Source organism: Fundulus heteroclitus, unplaced genomic scaffold, assembly GCF_011125445.2.
Source record: "Fundulus heteroclitus isolate FHET01 unplaced genomic scaffold, MU-UCD_Fhet_4.1 scaffold_39, whole genome shotgun sequence".
NCBI lineage: Eukaryota > Metazoa > Chordata > Actinopteri > Cyprinodontiformes > Fundulidae > Fundulus > Fundulus heteroclitus.
The window spans coordinates 2796099-2812226 of record NW_023396803.1 but is presented as its reverse complement, the minus strand read 5'-3'; the positions used below and the strand labels follow the sequence as shown (position 1 = coordinate 2812226).

At 39.5% G+C, this 16128-nt stretch overlaps 1 protein-coding gene across 1 annotated transcript in view; it reads right to left on the bottom strand.

Moving 5' to 3' along the window:
* LOC105922159 (zinc finger protein 609) overlaps positions 1-16128 on the bottom strand; it is a 79297-nt gene that overhangs the window by 13878 nt on the left and 49291 nt on the right. The gene's annotated exons all lie outside the window — the stretch shown is intronic.

The window sequence follows — 16128 nt, the reverse complement described above, 5'->3', positions numbered from 1 at the left end:
CAAAAGCTGCAATACCAAGGGAATGGACGTAGATACACTGGTAATGTAAACTTTTGTCTCCATTCGTAATTCCTAATGAATTAAATATGCATATTACAATGTTTTACCTCTTATCAATGCTTTTCTCATTTATTGTCAAATCTTAAACCGGGGTAAAAATGGGCCTTCAGAGCGAAGCAGGATTAGGCCAGTAATACTAATTAACAACTGTTACCCACCCATTACCCCATTGAGACGGTGTCTTTCCCACGGCCAAAACTTAAGATCAAAAACTGATCTAAAAGGAACAATTCATAAAATTCTAATAAAAATCAATACACCTCACTTTGAACCAAAAAATAAAACAATTAAATGTAGCCTATTAAATATAAGGTCTCACCCTCCAAAGACTTTCTTAGTAAATGAATTGATTTCTGATAAACAGATTGATTTATTTTGTCTCACAGAAACCTGGCTACAAGAACATTACGTTAGTATAAATGAGTTAACTCCCTCCAATTATTCAAATTTCAACATTTCCAGGTCTGTGGGAAGAGGAGGAGTGGCAACCATCTTTCAGTCAGATTTATTAATTAGTCCCAGGCCAATTACTGACTACAGTTCTTTTGAACATTTAACCCTCAGTTTCCCTCATCCAAATTGCAAAGCAATAAAACCTCTTCTGTTTGTTGTTTTGTATCGTCCACCGAGCCCTTACTATCAGTTTTTGGATCAGTTGTCAGACTTCTTATCTGATTTGGTGATAAACACTGACAAGGTTATTATAGTGGGGGATTTCAACATTCATGTTGACACAGAATGTGATAACCTTAGCGTAGCCTTTAAAACTATCCTAGATTCAATTGGTTTTGCTCAAAATGTGCATAAACCAACGCACTCTTGGCTCCATACTTTAGACCTTGTGCTGACATATGGCATTGATTGTGAAGAATTAACAGTATTTCCTCACAACCCTGTCCTATCTGATCATTTTTTAATAATATTTGAGTTTAATCTAACCGAGTTCTCCACCCCCAAAAGAGGGTTCCATTATAGTAGATCTTTATCGGACAATGCTGCATCAAACTTTAAAGAGTCTGTCCCCCTCTTAATATCCTCAGTATTGCAGAAATACCCAGCAGATAGCAGCAATGTTGTTTCTTCTCATTCACAAATAGATGTCTTTAACGATGTGACTTCGTCATTGCGTTCTGCATTAGACAATGTAGCTCTCTTGAAAAAGAAGGTGATTATTCACAGAAAGCTGGCTCCCTGGTTTAATTTAGAGCTACGTTCCTTGAAGCACAATGTTAGGAAATTGCAGCGAAAATGACGCTCTACACACCAAGAGGAATCCTACCTAATCTGGAGGGACAGTCTATTGTTGTATAACAAGACCCTTCGTAGAGTTAGAGCAGCATATTTTTCATCATTAATTGAGGAGAACAAAAATAATCCTAGATTCCTCTTTAGTACAGTTGCCAAACTTACAGAGTCATAGCTCTGTTGGTTGATCCATCCATTCCCTTAGCTCTTAGCAGTAATGATTTTATGGGATTCTTCATAAATAAAATTTATTCCATTAAAAATTTAATAATTGGCATCCTCCCAAACATGATTACCTCGTCCTCAGTAAGTGAGGCAGCGTTGGAGGAATCTTTAGAACCTGTGCAGTGTCTGAACTGTTTAGAAACAGTACAGCTTTCTGAGCTATCTAAATTTTAGCTTCATCTAAACCTTTTACCTGTATGTTAGATCCAATCCCAACCATGTTGTTTAAAGAGATATTCCCTCTGATCAGTGGCACTATTTTAGACATGATTAATCTATCCATGGTAAATATATGTACCACAGGCTTTTAAAGTAGCTGTTATTAAACCTTTACTTAAAGTCTAACTCTTGGACTGAATGTATTTTTACGCAGATGCATTCAAATAGTCACCAGAGTAAAGAAATGTATATTATATGTGAATTATGTGCGCCGTTTGGAAGTAATTTCGATAAAACTTGCTGTATAAGCGAACATTCTTCAATCGGGCTTTTTCGGAATGTGACGTCACAAACAGAACGAGTACCGTGTATCCGGCTGCTAACACTACGACTTTCACTAATTCACATTTATTAATTAACGTACAAAAAATTTATAAAAAAAGAAATGTCTGATACATCTACAAACTCCACCTCAAGCATTGACGACTCTGATACCGAATATATATACGAAGAAATGGAGTTTGAACAAGGTGAACCTGAGGAGACTATATCTAACGCTGCCCAAGACATAGAGCCCATGCTCCATTGTAAGTACCCCTCAAAATCCTCGCTCGTGAAGTGTGAATTGCATAAAACACTTTTGTCACTGCCGGCAATCCAGTCCTTTCGCGTTTCTTTTACGAATTTATCCCATTTCTTTCGGACCTTTTGATCCACCGGCCAAGTATGTAGCGCTACATTCTGGCCTGCACTAGACTGCGGTGAAGTTGGCTTGACATTGGACATTCAAGCTCCGCGGAGTCAGCGGAGCACTCTTGAGAAACAAAAATCAAATCAGATTTGTTGACAGTCCCACCGCGTATGGGAGAAGGGAGCAGCTGAGAGATGCTGGCCGAAATCGGAGTCCTTCAACCGGATCAACCGTGAGCTAGATCCCGGTGACTCCGCGGAGCTTGAATGTCCAATGTCAAACCAACTTCACCGCGGTCTGCACTAGGCCTATAAGCGACACTACAGCCACCAACTACGCACCTAGAAGGCATTTTATTGTGGACTTAGTTCGGCGATTTTCTAATTTTTTTATTTATTTATTTTTATTATACGTACATGTACAATGTATGCAAACCCTCTGGCATGAGTCTTTGAAAAGGATTAATAGGACAAAAACACCTTAATAATCCTTAGTGAACAATGTTTGTTTTAACCTACCTGGCGGGTCGTCCTCTCTGCTGAAGCGCTGTGTGTCTGACTCCGCTTTCTGATGTTACACAAACATGTCTGAACGTCCATCCGCTTAATCCCTCATGGGGTCGCGGGGGTTGCTGGTGTCTATGTCCCGATATAAAATAATTGTAGCCCTCCAGTGGTTTCATGCTTCAATGCTCTCCCGTGTGTACTGCCTGGCGTGTTTATAAGGCAGCTGTATATGTCGCCGTATGGAACACTTGGCCAGCATTTCACAGACTCGCTCCATCCCTTCAGGCTTTTGCTGTGTGGATCTGGCAATCTGATACCATCAACCATCAACTTACTCTTGAAACGATCTTGTGATACGTTATCCAAAGAAGAAAAATACGTCGAGAACTCGTCAGTTTCCTCTGTTTGTGCCCGCTATGTGTTCGCCTGCTGCCTTCCAGTCCGGCGCGCATGCGCGAAAAACCCGGATGAAAACAATAGCAGTGAACTGGTCTATAAGCGACACTACAACCACCAACTACGCACCTAGAAGGCATTTTATTGTGGACTTAGTTCGGTGACTTTGTTTTAAAAGCGCTTGCTCAAAGTACACATGGATCAGCAGATTTGGTGTGTGAAAGAAGATACTGTAAAACATCCATATATCCTTGTTTGCCGTACCGGTTGTACAACGTAAACGCCTGTGTGTTTCTATGCAAGTTCACTTTGCGCATTCTCGGTGTTCTTGAACTGACGTCACACGTCGGAAATGGCCGATCGTAAACGGAGGCAGCACTCAAACGCGGAATACCATAATTGGTGTAAAAAAAGCGCAATATTTCATATTTAAACTTAATTTGAACACTTTTGATACATGAATAATCAAAGTTTACCTTGTTCTGGAAGTTATTCAACGGTTTTCAGGATTTTTTTTCAGTCCAAGAGTTAGACTTTAAGAAACCATCTCTTGATCAAGATGAGTTAGTAAATTACAGACCTATATCTAATCTTCTTTTCCTATCTAAAATTCTTGAGAAAGTAGTTGCTAATCAACTTTGTGAACATTTACAAAGTAATGACCTACTTGAGGAGTTTCAGTCAGGCTTCAGAGGTCATCATAGCACTGAAACAGCTCTGGTGAAGGTCACCAATGATATTCTCATGGCCTCAGATGATGAACTTGTGTCTATACTTGTCCTGTTAGATCTCAGTGCTGCATTTAACACAGTTGATCATTATACTCTCCTACAAAGAATTTAGCATACTGTAAGGATTAATGGGAAAGCATTAGGCTGGTTAAAATCTTATCTGTCGGACAGATTCCAGTTTGTTCATGTTAATAATAAATCATCTTCAAACTCTAGGGTCACCTGTGGAGTACCACAGGGTTCAGTCTCAGTCCTTGGACCAATTCTCTTTACTATATATATATATATATATATATATATATATATATATATATATATATATATATATATATATATATATATATATATATATGCTTCCGATTGGCAAAATTATCAGACAGCATGGGATTAATTTCCACTGTTATGCTGATGACACTCAGCTATATTTATCCATAAATCCTGATGAATCCAATCAGTTACTTCGACTGCAGTCATGTCTTGATGACATCAAAAGCTGGATGACTTTAAATTTCCTGCACTTAAATTCTGACAAGACAGAAGTTGTAATCTTTGGACCATAGTTCTCAAAAAATAAAGTTCTTAATCAATCACTTAATCTGGATGGCATTAACTTGGCCTCTGGTAATAAAGTAAAACATCTTGGTGTTATTTCCGACCAAGACATGCCATTTAAATCCCATATTAAATAGGTCTCCAGAGTTTTCTTTTTTCACCTAAGGAATATCGCCAAAATTAGAAACATTCTGTCCAGGGGTGATGCTGAAAAACTGGTCCATGCATTTGTAACTTCAAGGCTGGACTATTGTAATTCTATACTATCAGGAAGTCCACAAAATGCAGTTCAAAGTCTTCAGCTGATCCAAAATGCTGCAGCAAGAGTTCTGATGAAAATCAACAAGAGGGATCATATTCCTCCAATTTTAGTTTCCCTTCATTGGCTTCCTGTTAAATCAAGAATAGAATTTAAAATTCTCCTTCTAACGTATAAAGCCCTTAATAATCAAGCTCCATCATATATCAGAGCTCTGATTATCCCGTATGTTCCTAACAGAGCACTTCGCTCTCAGACTGCAGGTCTGCTGGTGGTTCCTAGAGTCTCTAAAAGTAGAATGGGAGGCAGATCCTTTAGCTATTAGGCTCCTCTCCTGTTTAACCAACTCCCAGTTTTGGTCCGTGAGGCAGACATCCTGTCTACTTTTAAGACTAATCTTAAAACTTTCCTTTTTGACAAAGCTTATAGTTAGTGGCTCATGTTACCCTGAGTTATGCTGCTATAGGCTTAGGCTACTGGAGGACATCAGGGCCTATTTTTCTCACTCTACTGATTTCTACTGTTCTCCAGTCTACTGTTCTCCAGTTTTGCATTGCATTACATTGAAATGACTGTGTTCATTTCAGCTTTTAACTTTTTGCTCTCTCTCTCTTTTTCTTCATAGTAGGTACACCTGGTCTGGCGTTCTGTTAACTGTGACATCATCCAGGGAAGACAGATGATCCGCTAATACCATCTAATGTAGAACAGATTACTGGATCAATGTGAGCTTCTGTGCTTTTTTGTTTCTCTTGTTGTGTCTCTGCTCTGTCTTCTGTAACCCCCAGTCGGTCGAGGCAGATGACCGTTCATACTGAGCCCGGTTCTGCTGGAGGTTTTTCCTTCCCGCTAATGGGTGGTTTTTCTTTCCACTGTCGCTTCATGCTTGCTCAGTATGAGGGATTGCTGCAAAGCCATGTACAATGCAGACGACTCTCCCTGTAGCTCTACGCTTCTCCAGGAGTGAATGCTGCTTGTCGGGACTTTGAAGCAATCAACTGGTTCCCTTATATAGGAAATTTTTGACCAATCTGTATAATATGATTGAATTTGACTTTGCAAAGTGCCTTGAGATGACATGTTTCATAAGTTGGCGGTATATCAATAACATTGAATTGAATTGAATTGTTCTGGACAAGCAGGTCATCCCATGCAAGTCAGCAAGTTCACTTGGAGCTTTTGATGAACTTTTTAAGGCTCACTTTGTATTTGGTACAGCTTAACATCATACAATCAACAACCGTACATCTTCATACAAACAACAATCTACAACATAGATGCTGGCAAAGTTCAGGAGACTCCACGTCCCAGAGATAGAGGCTAGGCTGCTAAACTAAGCAGTGAATGAATCAGGCTGCTCTGGGCAACAAGTTTGCCTATAAATGTGATTACTTTCTTATGGTCAGATTTTTTTCTATTTTACTCTCTTTATATTTTGATATTTTTCTTGTTCACTCAATAAGTTTAGACAATATGAGGAAGATTTGTTTTGTTTATCAGAAACATTTTGGCAGTATCAACATGCAAGGTATTGTAAGTTTACCATGTCTTAGTTTTTGTTTAATTCTATGCCAAGTTTTTATTGGCATTTTGTTGATGTGCTGAAATTAATAAATTGATAAGATATGGATATATTGAGGGTCGTTTTTCCTCTGAATTCTTATTTAAGTTTTGGCTGTACACCTTGAGATATATCTAAAATTGTCCTTTCTGATCGGGGCAGTGAACATTTCAACACAGAGCCAGGTTACATATTGTGCTGCCCTGTACAGTGTAAAAGTTACACTGATCTCAGTGTTAGAATTTTACAGCTAATTTTACTCCACTTAGTGTTGATTTTTTACAAGTGTTAAACTAAGTTAACAATTGTCAGAGTAAGTGTTATTTTTAACTATAATCGACTCCAACTAGAGTAAAATTAACTCTGAAATTTTGACACTGAGATCACTGTAACTTTTACACTGTACAGGGCAGCACCATATGTAACCTGGCTCAGTGTTGAAATTGATACTTTAAGTGTTACATTAACACCGCTCATTTTACTGTGTATAGACATTTTACTGTCAGGGTCCCATTTTTGCATCGACCCTAATGTGTTTTGCAATCTTTCCAGGTTCAGTGTTTGTACTGAGATTTCACATCATTATTGTGCAGATGATCCAGAGCAAAGAGTTTTATCAGCATAAATTGAGTTTAGAATTCATTTTCACTTTATTTTTGCAGAGAATGATCATCTGACTTCGTTCCAGTATACAGTCATGGCCAAAAGTATTGAGAATGATTCAAATGTTAATATTTACAAAGTCTACTGCTTCAGTTTTTATACCGGCAATTTGCATATACTCCAGAATGCTATAAAGAGTGATCAGCGTGACAGCAATTAATTGCAAAGTCAATATTTGCCTAGAAAATTAACTTTATCCCCCAAAATACATTTCAACGTCAATGCAGCCCTGCCTTAAAAGGAGCAGCTAACATGGTTTCAGTGATTGCTCCATTAACACAGGTGTGTGTGGTTAAGAAGGACAGGGCTGGAGATCAATCTGTCATGATTAAGTAAGAATGACACCACTGGACACTTTAAAAAGAGGCTGGTGCTTGGCATCATTGTTTCTCTTCTGTGAACCATGCTTATCTCTAAAGAAACACGTGCAGTCAGCATTGCACTGCACAAAAATGGCCTAACAGGAAAGAGAATGGCAGCTAGAAAGATTGCACCTCAGTCAACAATCTATCGCATCATCAAGAACTTCAGGGAGAGAGGTTCCATTGTTGCCAAATAGGCTCCAGGGCGCCCAAGAAAGACCAGCAAGCGCCAGGACCGTCTCTTAAAAGTGTTTCAGCTGCAGGATCGGGCTACCACCAGTGCAGAGCTTGCTCAGGAATGGCAGCAGGCAGGTGTGAGTGCATCTGCACGCACTGTGAGGTGGAGACTCTTGGAGCACGGCCTGGTCTCAAGGAGGGCAGCAAAGAAGCCACTTCTCTCCAGGAAAAACATCAGGGACAGACTGATATTCTGCAAAAGGTACAGGGAGTGGACTGCTGAGGACTGGGCTAAGGTCATTTTCTCTGATCAATCCCCTTTCCCATTGTTTGGGACATCTGGAAAACAGCTTGTTGGGAGAAGACGAGGTGAGCGCTACCACCAGTCTGGTCTCATGCCAACTGTAAAGCATCCTGAAACCATTCATGTGTTGGGTTGCTTCTCAGCCAAGGGAGTCGGCTCTCTCACAGTCTTACCTAAAAACACAGCCATGAATAAAGAATGGTACCAGAATGTCCTCCGAGAGCAACTTCTCCCAACCGTCCAAGAGCAGTTTGGTGATGAACAATGTCTTTTCCAGCATGATGGAGCACCTTGCCATGAAGCAAAGCTGATATCTAACTGGCTCAGGGAACAAAACAGAGATTTAGGGTCCATGGCCTGGAAACTCCCCTGATCTTAATCCCATTGAAAACTTGTGGTCAATCATCAAGAGACGGGTGGAAAAACGAAAACCTAGGAATTCTGACAAAATGCAAGTATTGATTGTGCAAGAATGGACTGATATCAGTCAGGGTTTGGTCCAGAAGATGATTGACAGCATGCCAGGGAGAATTGCAGAGGTCCTGAAGAAGAGGGGTCAACACTGCAAATATTGACTTTCTGCATTAACTCATTCTGTCATTAAAAGCTTTTGTTACTCATATGATTGCAATTGTATTTCTGTACGTATGTGATGACATCTGACATACACACATGAAAACCAGAGGGCAGCAGATCATGTGAAAATATATTTGTCATTCTCAATACTTTTGGCCACGATCGTAGTTATATCAGCAGCACAGAAAGGAAGATGGTGTTAAGTTCCCGTCTTGTCTTAAGCACGGTTACCACAAGAGAAAAAAAGTCAACAGATTTTGCATCAATATGGCCTCATGTGGAAGACAACTGCTGCTCAGGATTTTAACAGTTAATCATTAACTTAAAGGTGAGAGGTTCACTTGCAGTACATGAAGCGTCAGGATGTTTGAGAATCCAGCAAGCCTCAGGAGTCTGTTACAGATTGGTGTTACCACCACTACAGAGCTTGATAAGCACTGACAGCAGGTAGGAGTCAGTCGACCCAGATGCACATTGAGGTTAAGACTTTTAGGTAAGTGGTTTGTGGCAAGAACGGCTCCAAAAAGCCACTTCTCCATGAAAAAAGCCAATTGTGACCCTGAACTTTTTAGCTGGTGGCAAGGGAGCTCTCCACAACGAATCTGTGAGCAGCCATGTTTGTTTTTTGTCCATGTCTCACATCTGTCTGGAGGCCTGTCAGGGTGACGGCTATCAGCCACCTGACAGACGCTTCCCAGAACACAGAGTAATCAAAGGCATAGTTTATGACCTGTCATTAGGCTTGTGGCTTGCTCTCTAATTTAATGCTTTTTAATGCTCTTAGAAATAATTTTAGTGCCATCAACAAGTACCCGACTCTCCTATATATATATATATATATATATATATATATATATATATATATATATATATATATATATATATATGTGTGTGTGTGTGTGTGTGTGTGTGTGTGTGTGTGTATATAGCAGAGTCATGGGTACTTGTTGATGGCTGTGTTCGGACATCTCCGCATGCAGTGTTTGTTTCAAATGTTGTTCGAAGACCATTTGATTTCCCGACATTAGTGGCGTTAGTAACTGTTGTCTGCCCCTTGCAGCTCAAGGTTTGCCCTTTTAGACCCAGCTCAGGAAAATGCCGTTTTAGAAACAATGACATGTAACACTGCTCTATTTAGTTTACCTAAAAATCCATCAGTAGTGTTTACTCATTTTAGCCAAAAATATTTAGGCTAAAATATTTAGATTAAAATATTTCCTTGAGCTACTACGTGAGGTGTAAAAATACTGTTGTCTCTTTTTTAAAGATTTTTTTCCAGCTTCTGGCAGGTATTGTAAAATTTTCTTTGGTTTATATTGAAGGAATTCCTATACTACATCCAGAATAAACATTTCATTACTTGATTGTAGGTTTTTCAATATAGACCTAGTTGATAAGGCATATGGAAAGTAGGGCTGGACGATATAGAAAAAAAGCTTATCGATAAAAAAAAATGCATATTGATCGATAGATAATTATTGAAAATATTTAAAACCATATTTTATGTGCAGCTCTGCCTGGACATTTTATGATATTGCTAAATGATTTAATCTTAATAAAGAACACAAACACAGAATTTTTTTATTTATTTAACCAACTTTTTAAACATAACAGAATTTTTTTAAAAGAAAAATAACTTAAGACACCTGAGTTATGTTATTAAATACTGTCAAAGAATAAATTAAAGTGACCAGTAAAATTACCAAAATAAATATACCAAATAACTAAATAAAATAGCCTATTTAGATGGGAATAGTACACTGGTTACTTCTCAGGTTTCATAATTGAGAGGCTGACGCAGGGCTGAGGTCCGAGGTTGTGGCGTGGGAAGACACAGATTGCAGCTCATTACTGTGAATGCAGTAGGCATTCACAGTTATTGAGATCCTCTTTCGCGTTTTTACTGTTTAAGGTTTGATTCGCTTCTCCTCCTACAGTTTTTGTCCGATTTTAGCCATTCAACTTTTAAACTATTCAGCTTTTTCTGGAATCAATGGCTATATCTTTTTGTACTTTTAACTTTTAAACTTTTTAAAATATTCAGCTTTTTCTGGAATCGATGGCTATATCTTTTTGTACTTTTAACTTTTCAACTTTTTAAAATATTCAGCTTTTTCTGCTAATTTTCAGCTTTTTTCTCTCCCATAGGAAATGAATGTAATTCACAAAAATTCCGCTCATTTCAGCTGCTTTTTGACAGCTTACTGCTTCAGCCTACTTTCAGCTAGAAACGCCATTCAACTTTTAAAATGTAGTGATATCTTTCAGCTATTATGGTATATTTCAGCTTTTTCATATCTTTTACCGTTTTCATATAGTACCTTCTTAAAATTTTTTTGGCTTTTCAAGAAATTCAGCAAATAACATACGTTGCTATGGTCGTCAAGGAGGCAGTTATAGAGTGCACACTCTAGAAATTCAACAAATTCTTCTTCTCCGAACAACTTCTTCTCACTCGCTCAATTTCCAACCTATCCACATAAATTATACATCAAAACGTAGGAATTTTTGTCTGGATTCAGGAAATGTAACCCTCATTGGTGTGGAATTTATTGTTTTTCCGCAAATAACCTCAGAGCGACACAAACCCGAAACCTCCCCCATTCATTTCCTATGGAGCGGTTTTGAAAAATGAGTCTGAAAATCTAAAACATCACATGCTTTCGCATCGTCTCTACTCCTAAACCGTTTGATGTACAGGCATGAGACTTTCACACATGAATGTCCCAACCCTTCTGGCACTCACAAAAACGGAATTTTTGGATAACTGTTATGGTTTTGCCGCAGGAACATTTTGTTTGGGAGTAGCGAATGTGCAAAATCCTGAAAATGCTTTAGAGCTGCATTTTTCCACATGATCCACTTTTTTACATCGTCGCTGAGCCTACACCGATTTTTGTTGAATTATTTTGATATCTCTTATACTTTTTCAACTAGAGCGATTTGTTCGGGACCGTTTTTAGAGGATTTTTGAAATTCCTTAAAAATCCCCTTTATATCAATTTTTTTTACGCCTTTATTAAAATATTTCCAGCAAAAACCGATAGCAAGTCTTCTTCCCCTATCTGTTAAGAAATAAACGCAGAAAAAATTACGTCTCTACCATTTACGGATCAGGAGATATGGAGCGTTGTGCGAGGCAAAGTTCTCCATTATAACCCAATGGGACATATTCTGAGCAAAGTGTCTGCACTCTGGTAGAATGGCCCGCTGCAGGTGTGAGCAAGTTTCCATGATGACGGAACTCTGCTGACCAGAGGGACAGGCTCCATTGGGATAGAATGGCAACTTTCGATACCCACTGCAGTGGCTGTGATTAATGTAGGAATCTGAAATTCGCACAGTCACTTCCTCTTAACATTTTAAACTTTTCAAGCGATTATCAGCTATGTGCCACTTTTCTGTCCCATTTTGGATTTCACATGCTTTCCTATTGGGCCTTTGCTTCCAACAGGACCTGGCATGATGCCCAGACACGACCCAATTGGCCAATACAGCACCACCCACCTGTGGGAAATGGCGCTACACACCATTTTGGTCAAATGTTGAGTTCTGGGCCCAGATGTGGTGAGGCTGAGTTGCTAAAGGAGGCGGATCTGACCCATGAACTTTGGTCACGTTTGGTGACATTAAGTATTGACACCCCTTTTTGAGGCACTTCCCAGGACAGGATTTGGACCAAACTGACAGAGTACAAGCAGCCGGTCATACTGAACACAACCATGTTAGCGGCTAACTGTTAGCATGTTGCTAACCGGAAGTAGCTCTAGGAAACTCGTACAAACTTCTGCTTGACAGAGGCTGTACCTCCTCTAGAGAGAAAGCTCCACAAGAAATTTGGGCTACGTCGCATAAAGCATCTCCAAGCCATGGAGAGTCAAACATTCAATGCTTTTCAATGGGGGACCAAACCCCTTATGGTCCAAGAAATGCTTGCCCATATATGGCTACAGTATAGCTCAGATAGAAAGTGCGGGCTTTGCATGCAAGATGTCAAGAGACTGAATCCCGGTGTGGTAGACTAAGAGTTTTATATTATAATCCCCACAGTGTGTATATCAAAACATGTCTGCTGATCCCATGAAGTATGTTTTTGTACCACCGCCATTTTGAGTTACCATGGCAACGTTATAAACGACGTATTTTCTCCCTATTTGAGGCACATCCCAGTACAGGATTTGGACCAAACTAACAGAGTACACTCACCCAGTGATACCAAACACAACCATGTTAGCAGTTAATGGTTAGCATGTTGCTAACCGGAGGTAGCCCTAGGAAGCTCGTACAAACTTCTGCTTCAGAGTCTGTACGTCCTTTAAAGAGAAAGCTCCACACGAAATTTGGCCTATGTCGCATAAAGCATCTCCAAGCTATAAGGTGTCAAACATCCAATGCTTTTCAATGGGGGGGTGAAACCCCTCATACTCTTTGAAATGCAGGCCCACATATGGCTACAGTATATTCAAGTTTGAAATTCTACTTCTGCTTTGTTAAACGATTCAGTGTTTAGAATGAGTTAGGAGATGTTTGTTGCCATTCCCTCAGTTTTTTTCTTCTTCTAATCATTCAGCTATTGTTCTTTCATGTTCAAATTCTTCAACTTTTTCAACTTCTTCAATGCTTTTCAGCTATTTTTTCTCTTCTTCAAAGAACTTCTGCATCTTTTGCTCAATAATTCAGCTTACTGCATTCACAGTGCATTTTCGCAGGAAATGCAAATTTTTCTAGTTTTGCACTGATTCCCTGCACTCGTTGCACAATTTAGGGAGCGCTGTTAGAGAAAAACTTGCGTCCCGGAACTTTATATCGCGGATCAAGAGTGGCGAGTAGTTGTTTGAAGCCAGGTTTTTCAGCTGCAGACAACAGCAGCATATCCATCACTATGAAGCACGTTACTGCATGCGTGATGTCCTTATGCCGCTTGGACGCTTTTTCATTTTATCACAAAGAAGGGAGCCCAGTTTAGCTGCTGTACCTGCTTTGTTTTGGAAGAACTTCCAGAAGATTCCTAAGATGACGCTGAGCGGCGGCGGGGCTGCACAGCTCGCTCTGCTGCGGGTGTGAGCGGCTTACGTGATGAAACAAGTTGGTTGCATTACCAGACTTTGTTTTTACTGGTTCCTTGCAAGTTTTACAAATCACTGTGGTTTATTTCTGTCAGACTGGCGAACTAGTAAAACCCCGTTTTGGGGCTGTTTCCTCCGCCACTACTTGCTGCGACATATTCACATGCTCTGTGTTGTGGTTTGAGAGGGCAGCCCTTTGTGACGGCGTGCCTGGGTCCGCCATTACAATTGGTCGAGAGGAAGTAGTGACTGTAGCATCAACTAATATAATAGGCTGAAAGGAAGGAAGGAAAACGGTTTCTATATCAAAGTTTTATCGACCCTTTTTTTTCCTATCGCGCCACGCGTCTATCGATCGATATATATTGTTATTGAATTATCGTCCAGCCCTAATGGAAAGTCCTGAATTGAATGAGAAAGAGAATCTATAGAAAGAGATAAAGTTAATGATGAGGAGAACATCAAAACTCAAATCCCTTTGTCTTTGCAAATCATGAATGGTCAAATATACCAGTTGAAACACCCAAAGAAGTGTTGATCCTGTTGATTTAGACAACCTGACAATGAATGTTTAGCCCCTCGATTTTAAAATGGATGGTGATTTTAAACTTGACAGTCAAAAAGGGACCTCAGTTAAATAATTTTTATCATGTGAGGAACAAAGCAAAGGTAAAACCTATTCTTTAAAGGCAAAATATGGAAACCCTACTCCAAGCCTTCATTCATCATGGCTGGATTAGTGTAATTCTCTTTATCTCTGAATCGGTCAGTCCTTACTCAGACGTGTGCAGCTGGTTCAAACGCTGCTGTACACCTTTTAATTAAAAAACGTAAAATAAAGCACATTACCCCATCCTACCCTCCGTTCACAGGTTACCTGTTTTTCTTAGAGTTCAGTTAAAATATCTTCTGTTTATTTTTAAGATTTTAAACAGCTTTGCCCACCTTACTTAAATGAGCTTTTCCTTGACCTTTACACCCCTGCTGCTCATTCACGTCTGCTGACCAACTGCTCATGATCATTTACAGTTCTGAGCAGAAGCTTAGAGGGAACAGGGCCTTCTCTATTGGGGTCCCTTAAGTTATAGAACAACTTACCTTTGTACATTTGACAGGCCCCTCCCCTGTCCAGTCTTAAAACCTGTCTTAAAACCTATTTTTACTCAATGGCCTTCAACCTTACTGAGATTTTATCTTTCTCAACTTTTCTTGGTACTTGTATTTCTGCTGTGCTGGCTGGTTCTATCATGTTTGATATCAAGTTTTTATGAATTACTATTATTATTATTATTGATTTAAACTGTTGTGTCTTTACCCAAGTCATTTTATTAGATGTTATTTTGTTTTACCTCGTGTTAAATTGCTCTTTAAATAATGATGACAATGATGATGATTATGATCACAAGAAACTTTTGCATCACCTCCCAGAAAGAAATGAGACAAAAACATTTTTCACACCTCACTTAGTAACTCAAGGAATTATTTTAGACTAAATATTTTAGGCTAAAATATTAAACTGTTTCTTGGTTGTTGTTTTTTCTTCAATCCCACTGTTATGTTTAGTAATTTCTGCCAAAAACTGCAGCATTTTCATTTAATCCATCTGATTGCAGGATTTGCAACCCCTGCTCTGATTGGATGGAAAGGAACCTGTCTGTGATTGGCTGGTGGAGTGGACAGTTTTTGAAGTCACGAGCACACAGACAGAGCCGAGCGAGGGGCAAAATCATAGACATTATACGTGTGATGTTTAAACGCTGAATACCTGTCTCACTGCGCGCTCAAACAAAAGGCACAAATATCACTCCAGAAGTGGGTATACGTAATTCTGACTGAAAAACAAGTGGCTATAGGCCGTATACCCGCGTACACCCTGGACCACATGAAGTCGGACTGCCTGTCCGACTTCATGTGAGACCGTAAAGCATTGACACCCATTGTGCACAGCTTAATTTTTTTTTACAAACACGGCAAAATCCTTTGTCATCTTTACCGTCGACAGGCTGCAGCCATGTCCCAAATTCCTCGTTTTCCACCCACTTTTTTGAAATTTGCAGTTTCCCATTCTCTAGCTCTTTCTCCGCCTCGAGCTTCTTTTCCAAACATCGTAAAAACATAAGGCTTTACGGACAACCGGAAGCAGTTCCGCGTGTTTGGTTCCGCGCAAACACGCGGAATCAGTTATATCTTATATAATAAATCTGACATAACCGTTTTTATGAATGTAGTTTTTTAGAAAAAAAATAAGGCATTTTAAATTCCACGATAATCACATTTAATGAATTTTAACACCAAATAAGGCCTTAATTTAAAAAAATAATAATTTAATGACTTTTAATGACCTGCGGAAACCCTGTTATTAGGCCCGTTTACACTACACTTTTTTAACCGAGACTAGTCCGAGCTTGGATCAGTTAACCAAGCCAAGACGACCGTTTACACACCACACTATCCCGGTTCCTTGGTTGCTCCTCGCCTCCTAGTGGCGATCTGCGGTACTACCGCTCTCTGGGATTGAAGGCGGAACCAAACAAATCAAAATGGCGGCGCCCGTAACATTCAGGGTGTTATGGTTGATATTGTGATATTTCGGTG